The 9,541-nt window shown below is 39.4% G+C and overlaps 1 protein-coding gene across 2 annotated transcripts in view; it reads left to right on the top strand.

Annotated features, from left to right (window-relative positions):
• The first annotated feature begins 154 nt into the window (after positions 1 to 154).
• Positions 155 to 9,541, top strand: part of CTDSPL2 (CTD small phosphatase like 2) — a 55,019-nt gene continuing 45,632 nt past the window's right edge. Inside the window, exon 1 of one of the 2 annotated variants that reach the window (XM_006036689.3) lies at positions 155 to 704. The gene's annotated coding sequence lies outside the window, so the exon portion shown is untranslated. Of the gene's footprint in view, positions 705 to 6,003; positions 6,152 to 9,541 lie in introns of those variants that run through there. The other variant, XM_006036690.3, reaches the window with a different exon arrangement.

The raw sequence follows: 9,541 nt of genomic DNA, 5'->3' as shown, positions 1-9,541 counted from the left end.
GGGGGGGGGACACTTACTGCAGCCTGTGTTTTATTCTTGTGGTCTGGGCACCCTGCTGCATGCTGCTGTGTTTACGTCTGTAAAACCGGCATCTTTTCCCCAAAGATCATCGACCCCCCCCCCCAGTTACAATTGTGCTTTCAAGTTGGACGGTTAGAAACGCCGAGAGCACGCCCGACCTCCGTGTCTTGCCTACCTGTAGATACTCGAGATGCCGTAAACGCTCCTTGCAAGGCAGCTCCCCAGTCCGGGCCAAATTCATGCAGATTACATAAGTCATTCTTCACTTATTTCACCCGCCTCAAAATATATAGTGTGGTATTGTGGTTGAAACTTAATCCTTTTCCCACCGGCCTCAGGATAGGGGCCGAAAAACGACTACATTTCACTTTGTAGTTATTTCCCCCTCTACCCTACAGCAGTGTTGTGAGGCTTAGCATCAAATTATTAGACTTTTTTTTTGTTTTTTGTTTAAGTTAAGGGGATTCAGAAAGTAGCGTTGTAATTTATTTTTTAATCTTAAAAATGCACGTGCAAAGTGATGACTACTTTCCATCTTGAAACCTACGCTCAGCCTAAGGGGAGAAGCAGCGTCGCTATGAAAGAGGTCTTCTTCTGTTCATAGAGAAGTGGGGCTGGGAGGGACCTCCAACCCCCATATTCTCCAAAATGACATGACAAGAGAAACTATTGCTTATTGGCAGGTAGGCAAGCTGACTAATGTTCTCAGTTCCCTTTTTAATAATGCTAATTCAAATATACTCTTCAGCCTTGCAGCATCTTTCATTATATATTCCCCCCTCCATGGTAGGTTTTTTTTTTTAAATGATGTCCATAGGTGTTTGTCTTTGCTTGATCTATTGTTTAGTGAAAACAAGCAAATATTAAAATTGGAGATTATCCTGCTACTCTGACTTGTAGGAGTAAAACAAGTATTTTTACATGAAGCTGTTGGGAGGGGGTGCACAGTGCAGGGGAAGACCACCACAACATGCCTTTGTAACGAGGAAAAACAAACCAACCATGTACAGGTGGAGTAACAGCAAAAGATGAAACAAAAAGGGTTTGAGCACTAGCTGTTGTAATTAGTTACCTTGAAAGAGCATTAAACTCTTATTCAAATAGCTCTTCAAGTTAAGAGGAAGAAAAAGGAGAATCCCAATTAAGGATGATTGAATTTTGTCTCTACCTAGAACTTTTTTGTCACATAACATACTTATATTTTTTTTTTAAAGTGATGTCATACACACTTATATAGACTTGAGTATTTTCTGAACAGTGCCTTTGGATTGTCTGAGGTTTTCAGGAATAGCCAGTTTGTAGAGCGGTCTGTTTGTGGTGCAGAGCAGCAGATAACTGGTTACTTTGGTTTTTACTTATCCTCAGCCATATAAGTGACCTGTCATCTAGCTAGAAATTGGTTGTGGCACACTTTAGGACCCATCTAGTGATTTAATAGAAGTGCACTATTTGCCCCATTTTGGCTGGTGTTCTAAACCCAAGGTATCTTGGTCTCAGTTTCCATATGGTGAGGAAAACAAAAATCTCTGCCCCAAAGCTATCCCATTAGTAGGGCAGTGCTTTTTGGTAGCACCAATTATGTCTAGTAATGGCAAACAGATTTGAGCTTGTTTCCTGGCACTTAAAAGGGATGTTAGGTATGGTTACTTACCCTTTTTTTTTTTTTTTTGGGGGGGGGGGGGGGGGGGAGGGGGGGGGGGGAGGAAGGGGCATGTGGAAATCAGAGTTTGTCTTCTAGCAGTGTATTAAAATATTAGCGATTACAAACAAACTAGTATTATAATCTAAACTCAACTTTACTGCTTCATGGGATTTGAGCTGTTCCCTAGCCCTCAGTCTGCTCATTCTTTGGCCTGTCCCTAACCACCTACTGCCTGCATGTTTATTGTTTTTACATTTTGCTCCCTGTCAGGCCCCAAGTACAAGAGTCAATACAAATAGGACCTTAACTTGTACTTTATGAAAAGTTATCCCAAAGCTGTCTCCTCTGAGTTCCATATTCCCATTTTCCCCTTCTTTTCCTCCCACTCCTCCCCCTCCCCCCCAGCATTTTACTCTACTCCTTCTGATTCATTAGTATTAAGGAGGTAGGGCAATCAGTACGACCTGTTATCCACCTAGGAAGTAAAGGACTAAGTGTGAGCCAAGTTCTTGCTTCACTCGGTAGCAGCTGGCACTTGCAGATGCATCTTCTGAAGAAGCAACATTTGGAGTTTACTTTTCTTCTTCTATGTTAGAGTGGCACAAGTATCTCATTGCAAATTACAATTTAGGATGGAAGAGACTTGTTGCTCTTATGCAGTGGAGGACGGACAAGCTCTCTACACATTCTAGTTCATCTCATCTTTGGGAGGTCTAACCTTGCAAAGCATTTTAAATATTGTATGTTATTACACTAAAGTGCAGTTCCTATTGCAGAGACTAATGCGTCTGCATGTAGTACTCTTATGCAAAGTAGAACTCAAATGGATCAAGCTAATCAGTAAATCTATTGAGTGTTAAGTTTCAGATACCATTATTTACAGTTTTAAAACAAACTAATACATTTTATATTTGCAGGTAGAAAGTTTTAATAGTGGAAAGATTAAGAGCAAAATCCTATACGGTGATCACTTGAAGAGATGGAATATTTCTGTTGAAATATTGTTTTCCAAGTTAGTGTTACTAAACAGTTAGTTTGATCCAAAGAGTCTTAAACAAACAACCCCCCCCCCCCACCCAAAAACAACAAAACAAAAACAACCCCACACACCTCTCCTTTCTTATCTTCTGTATGTGAACAGATGCAATTAGGGGGCAAGGACTATTTTTAAAACAGTAAGTTAGGATGCAAGACACCAAAACTGTATTCCCAGTCGGCCTAAAACCCACAGGATGACTAGGGCAAGTCACTTTCTTGCTAACAGTCTCCTCACCAGTAATTGATTCAGCCTCCTTTGTAAAATACCAAGATCTATGACTAAACCTGTGGTAAGCAGCAGTGTATCTGTTGGTGAACAATATTAAGCTTAAGCACTTGGCTAAAAATAATACTGAAGGCAATATATAGTAATATATAGCCTACCTGTTGCACTAGACTTAAGAATCCAGCCTACTAAGTGCCATAGAACAGTAGTTCACCATTTTTGATCTTATGACCCTGTCTTCTTATCCCTCAGATTTTCACAGCCTCTTTGCATTTGTGCAGGGCTGATTCTCTCTGCCTCTCTGTAGTGGTAGTTAGGCTGCCTGCAATCTCAGCCAGGGTAGTACCATTTGGAAGTTAGCATGTGCAGAGCCACCCAACATCTCAGCACTAATCTGTACAACCCTGCTAGATTATTTCTCATCCTTCTGCCTCTGCCCAAAAGAAGGGGAAGAGCAAGGATGGTCACTTACTTCCATATGCCTTTACATACCTGGTTGAGAATCACTAGAGTAGGTAGTTGAACAGTATTTAAAATAAGTATTATATATGAATGTTTGGCCTACCAGAGAAAAATATCAGAGTCCTAACTTACACTTTCTATGGAAATGATAAGAAATCAAGCAAAGCTGTATAGCCTAAAGGAAGTCTGTCAGTCTCTCTCTCAGCTTCACATCAATTGGATACCAACTTTCTCAAACAGGAAGTTATGCCTTAGTCGAAGCCTGTTAGAGTGCAGAATGAACTGTGGAACAGTGCCAGATGTTACCATAATCATGTCTAATGTAGGCAATTAAGTAGTGGTACAAGATCATTCACAGGTCTGTTTTGGACTTTGCTACAGTTTTAAATTCACAACATTTACATTTCATAAATGTAATTTAAGAATAAGCTTCTTGTGAGGTGGGGGGGGAGGAGAGTTCCTGCATAACAATTGTTCAGTACACTTGTAAGTAGGCTTCAGAAGTCCCCCAAAATGAAAAAAAAATCCCTGTGAATTAGTACCTCTCATTTGATTCAGTATTCCAACATACATTTTATCGTCTAATTATCCATTTTGTCCCCAAAGCCATGGCATAAGGAGTGTAAGGGTGTATTCATTCCAAAACTGTTTGCCCTGTCTTAATAGTTAGGTCTCCACAGCATGTGCTTTGGGAGTGTGGCATATCTCCTCAGTAGCTGGGGACATAGAACAATTCGAGAGAGGCAAGTTTAGCCTTGTTTTGGACTGTGCTTTAGAGATAGTTAACTCAAATTGACATCTTGTAAACCTCAAGTCAAATCAGAGTAATTGTTCTTTGTTCCAAGTTGTACTGATCACATTAAGAGTTGTAGCTGAACAAGTTTAGCATGTTCTTAAATTACCATGATTTGACCCATATTTTAAGACTTACTAGTCAGAGTAAAGTAGTTAACCCAGTCTAAAGTTTGCTTATCCTAGAGGCTTTGCTGGTATGCTATATCAGCATAGCAGTACTGTCAGACTCCCCAGGGAAGAGGCACAAAAGGAATTCTGTTGCCAGTTTCTGCACAGGAAGGGGTTCGCCTATATTTATATCACTAGATCAGTTGGTAGAGGAACGCGTGTCCCTATACTCACTCCAAAGAGACATAACTAAGCTGGCAAAAGTTAATAGTACAAGCTTAGCTCAACATCACACTCTTAAAAGCTTGTACAGATAAGTCCTTAGGCAGTCTCCAAATGGTGAATGGCAGATACTGGTACTAAGCACCACTTTTTTTTTTTTTTTTTTTGCATATTGCACAGTGGGGCCTTACCTCATCTAGCGTTGGAGCCTGCTGACACCTCTTTTCCCCCCTTCTGCAGTCCACCAGGCACAGCTTGTTAAACTGAAGTATTTTCATATTCTCTTCTTGAGAGAGGGCTGTCTTGGTTTATTAACACAAAGTAACAGTAATGTAGACTTAATAATTCATGTTGTAGCCTCCCCAGCATACTGACTCTCTCTTAAAGTCTTTTTCACCTCAGACTGGCCTTTCCCTGTACCTGGTAGAGAGAGCTTTTTTCTTTAGAGCCATTTTAGATTTCACTCCTCTTCAGCTTCATCTTTCAAGGACAGCTAGGCAAGTTTTTCCTGGCCCCTAGCATTATCATACTAAACAAAACAGGCTCCATCTTATAGGAAAAACGTGCTTTGGGGCTATCATGTGATACCTGGTCACCTGGCTCATCACCTGGGAGAGAGGTGGGGCTGAGTGCATCCTCTTAGAAAGGTGGTCAGCTCTGTTACCCTAGCTGTTTCAAGAAGTGTGTGCATGCCCACTTACACATTTTAAAATAATTAATTCTTTCAAATCATGAAACATAGTTGGAAAATAGTTGCATTGTTTCTGCATTTACTGATGAAAAGGGTAGAGCTGCATGTGGCTCTCAGATCAGTTTTCTAGAAATGACAGGAAGTTTCACTAGGGGTATAGACCTATAGATACCAGGAATAGCCATTAAAAAGCTAAATGTACTTAGAGGCCTGGTCTACACTGGATTTAAATGTGTGATCTTAGATTGAATTACCTACCTCAATCTAATTAACACCTTTAAAACTCTAGTTAGGACAAAGCAATTGTGCGTTAGCACTAGCAAAACTGATTTAATCATGACTGAAAAAAACCCACACTTTTTTGGCTATCAAGACAGAACTTGTGGTTGTTAACGGAAAGGAGCAAAGTAATTAGTTAAATCTTAATATTTTCTTATAGCTATTCTTAAAATATGTAAGGGTTTGAAAGTGGTACACACGATTCTACCATAAAAAAAAAAGTCATTTGGGTTTAGAGCTCCCTACCTTATTATTGGTTGTGAGGCAAAAATCTTAGAATCTGTTTTAAGGGGAGGGCTATATCTACAGCACACCTGGAAGAAATATATGTTAAATATAACCAGTGTGGAGTCACAAGGGGTGTCATGATTAACTAAGCTGTTGGAGTTGTTTGAAGATATTTCTACCTTGATGGGGGATATACATATATTTCAGAAACTATTTGATAATCAACCTCAAAAGCATAAACATGCCTTAGATCATTGTATAAAGAGGTTTTCAAATCATAAACTGGTTTCAGACCAGGAAAGAAAGGTCTCCTGTGGATGGTTTCCTACTTTTCAAAATAAAAAGAGATTACAAGTAGAATGTTCTGACACCCTTTTATTTCTGTATATTTTTCTCTTCCCCTTTTTATTTCAGGGAGCCAGTAACATCAGGGAAGAAGGTATGACTACATATGTTCCTGCATATGCACTCTTTCTCAGTAGTATGCACCATTTGAAAATAACTGTAGTCTTGTATATGCATAGAGTTTCTGCCTTTATAATTATTTAGCTGGGGAGAAGGGTGATTACTGAATTAGTTACATTATTAGAACTGCTAGTCTGGATGCAATTTGGCTAGTTGAGTTGTTTGTTTTTTTTCATCTTTCCATATGGGAATAAGTCCTATCTTGTATCCTACTAAAACTGCACCTGTGTTTGGATGAGGGCGTACTGGTTTAATTACATCAGTAGAGTTATAGCAGTATACATTTTTTGTGCATCTATACATTTATAGATGCCAGGAGACCAGTTGTGCTCATGTTGCTTTTGTGCTTCCCATTAGGATACTGTGTGGCTATTCTGTGAGATTCACATGTATGTAGCAAAACAACTAGCAGGTCGGAGGAACAGTCACTGTTGCTCCATTTTCGTGTTAAGGAAAAGTTATGCTGGGTGTAGAGCAGCTGAAATAAAGTGTTTCACTTTTACAGTCACTTTAGAGATTAAAAATTCAAGTGTCTTGTTGAGATGTTGCAGGGGTTTAGGTTGTGATGTTAGGTTGAGATGTTCAAACCTAAAGTTCTTCATTGGTGACATCTCAATCTGATACTAAAGATGTGGGTAAGGCCTCAATCACAGCTCTGGTAATTTGATTAATGCAATCCTCAGACTGTTTGTCTGTCAGTTACAAAAATCATATCTTTGTAAGTAGTAGAGTCAGAGTGCTGTAGCTGTGGTGGTCCAGGAAATATGTGAGAAGCAAGATTTACTGATGATCTTTTATTGGACCGACTGTATAGTTGGGAGAGATGTAGACAAATGTTTGGGCACAAAGTGCCCTTTTTCAAGTCTGGGGCCTTCTTTGATATCAATACCTTTTAAAAACATTCTACTATCGTTATCTATAATTATTGTTATTCATTATGTGTATTATGGCGGTGCCTAAAAGCCAACCAAGAATGCACCCCCATCATACTAGGCACTGTAAAAATGCAGAATAACAGAAGGTCCCTGCCTGAAAGAGCTTACAGTCTGGACAGAAACAGGAGGTATGGAAGGAATATTTCATACAGACACAGTGATCAGAGCACAACTAACTGTTTTGTTTGTTCTACTTTTTTTGGTGGTGAGTTTACTTAGGAAGAGATAAGACAAGACATGGAGAGGGGAGCATGGGGACAAGGTCAGGAGAGAAAAATGTAAGGGGGACAGGTGTGGAATGAAACTTATGTGAAGAAATTTTGAAAGGGATTGGGAGTGTGTGGGAGCAAATGGCTAGTTGGCACAGGACACAGGAAATCCAGTCAAAGCAGTGGAAAGTTCCCTGGATGTCCAGAGGTGCAAAGGGATGCTTTGGCTCCTGCTTTTCCTACAACTGGTGTCCTTGGATGGCTTCTCTCCAGTTCTCCCCCAGGGCCAAATGGCAGAGGGGCACAACCTCCTTTGGATCTCTTAAAAGAGGGAAAAGTAGGGGGGGAAGTGTTAAAACGGCATTTAAATAAGATTGGCTGTTAACTTCTTTGCTTTAGTGCTAATGCATAATGAAGAAGGGCCTGAAAAGAGGGGGGGGCATTATTTCTCTTATTTACATTAGAAGTACTAGGAATTTCAAGAATGGTTTTCCAAATATTTCAATACTTGGCTGGAATATTTCTTTCCAAGTTTTCAGCAATGTGATAGCTCACATTACACACCTTAAATGAAGGGATGAATGTGATGACCAACTTTCTTTCAAGTATTTGTTTGGCATTGAAGTTAATAGTTAACAAACATGAACCAAACCTAGAATCTTAAGCACTCTAAGTCTCTTCTCATCTCATTTGCTCAGGTCTTGATTTCTTGTTTCTGATACTATCACAATTTTGCTAGTTCTCTAGCCGCTGTAATCTTCTGTGGTGGAAAATATTTAATATAAAAGTATGTCTCCATCCTCTGTTCCTGAACCACTCTTCCTCTTCCCCTGATTCCCTCTCCTCCCTCCTCCCCCCCCCCCCCCAAAAAAAACAACCAACAACAAAAACCGTCAAATAAAATAACACCTGCTAGCTAGGTTAGGTTTGAATCCTTTAGGAATGTGGCATCTCCATCTCCCTATTTAGCTGTGGAGTTGCAGGTGAGAGAAGGTAGGAGTTCTCTTGCTTTGGGTAGGGCTTGCTTCCACAACGGTGAAGGATTTGCAAGATCCAAGGACCACATAAATTCACAACTGCTGCAGCTTTTAGTTCTGCCAGTCTGACTGTTCTAAAATCATAACTCAAAAATCCAACGAGTTGTCAGTCATAATAAGACACTAGCTTATGTTTATATTTTCAGCCCTGGAGAACATGGATCTGTGCTGCATATAATCAATACTAGCAATATTTAATAGTCTATAGCTCCTCTGTTTTGAGGAACTTGAGAAGCTTTTTTAAACATTACAAGAGGCAAGGGTTTTCTCTGATATCTTTATTGGACAATTGGGAGAAAAGTTTGATGAGCTTTCATGTGCAAAGCCCCTTTCTTCAGGTCTTCACCCTTCCCAGACCCGAAGAATAGTGTTGTGTGTCCTAAAGCTCATCCAACTTCTCTTCCCAGCTAGACAGTCCAGTAAAAAATATAATACAAAAATTCTTGCCTGTTGTACATTTCCTGGACCATAACAGCTACAAAAACACTTCAACTCTACATTGTCAAACATTAACTTTTCAATCTCAGGAACAGAAAATATGGTAAGTTGTAGTGTTTCGTGTTGTTTAAAATGCAGTTCTAGCCTGAAAAGTGACAACATAAAAATGACATCTTCTCACTCAACAGACGTGGTTTACAGAGTCGCATCTGTTTTCCTTACAGTGACAAAAATACCATTTCACTACATTTTGCACATGTTGACACAGCAGTTGTTGGAGACTAGCAAACTGGAGCCTATTATATTAGATAGACATAAGTTAAGTGGAATTCAGGGTGGAACTAAGGACATGGGAACATAATGGTATATAAAGTCTTTATCAGTGATTTTCATTTTTAGCACATTTGAAAAGTCTTGGGAATTAATGTTACAGTAACACACAGGCATCTCTTACATATTGCCTCTTCATTAGTTAATATGTTTGCCATTTGTTTGAGTAACAGTGGAGGAACAATATGTAACAGAACAAGAAAATAAATTTGTAAAATCAGGTGGTAGGGGAACGTGAGCAGGTCTGCTACCTGAAACTACTTTTAAGTCATTTTAAATAATTCAACTAGAATTTAGGTTTGCGATGTAACAGTTTACTATTAATGTCTTTAAAGCTACAGGAACATAAATAGGCTAAACAAGACAAACAAGCCAGTATAAGCTATTAGAACCTTAATTCTCTTTTTTAATTGTT

The sequence above is a fragment of the Alligator sinensis genome, unplaced genomic scaffold (assembly GCF_000455745.1).
Source record: "Alligator sinensis unplaced genomic scaffold, ASM45574v1 scaffold997_1, whole genome shotgun sequence".
NCBI classification, from domain to species: domain Eukaryota; kingdom Metazoa; phylum Chordata; order Crocodylia; family Alligatoridae; genus Alligator; species Alligator sinensis.
Note: the sequence above shows the minus strand (reverse complement) of the source record. Positions and strands in the feature narration are given on the sequence as shown.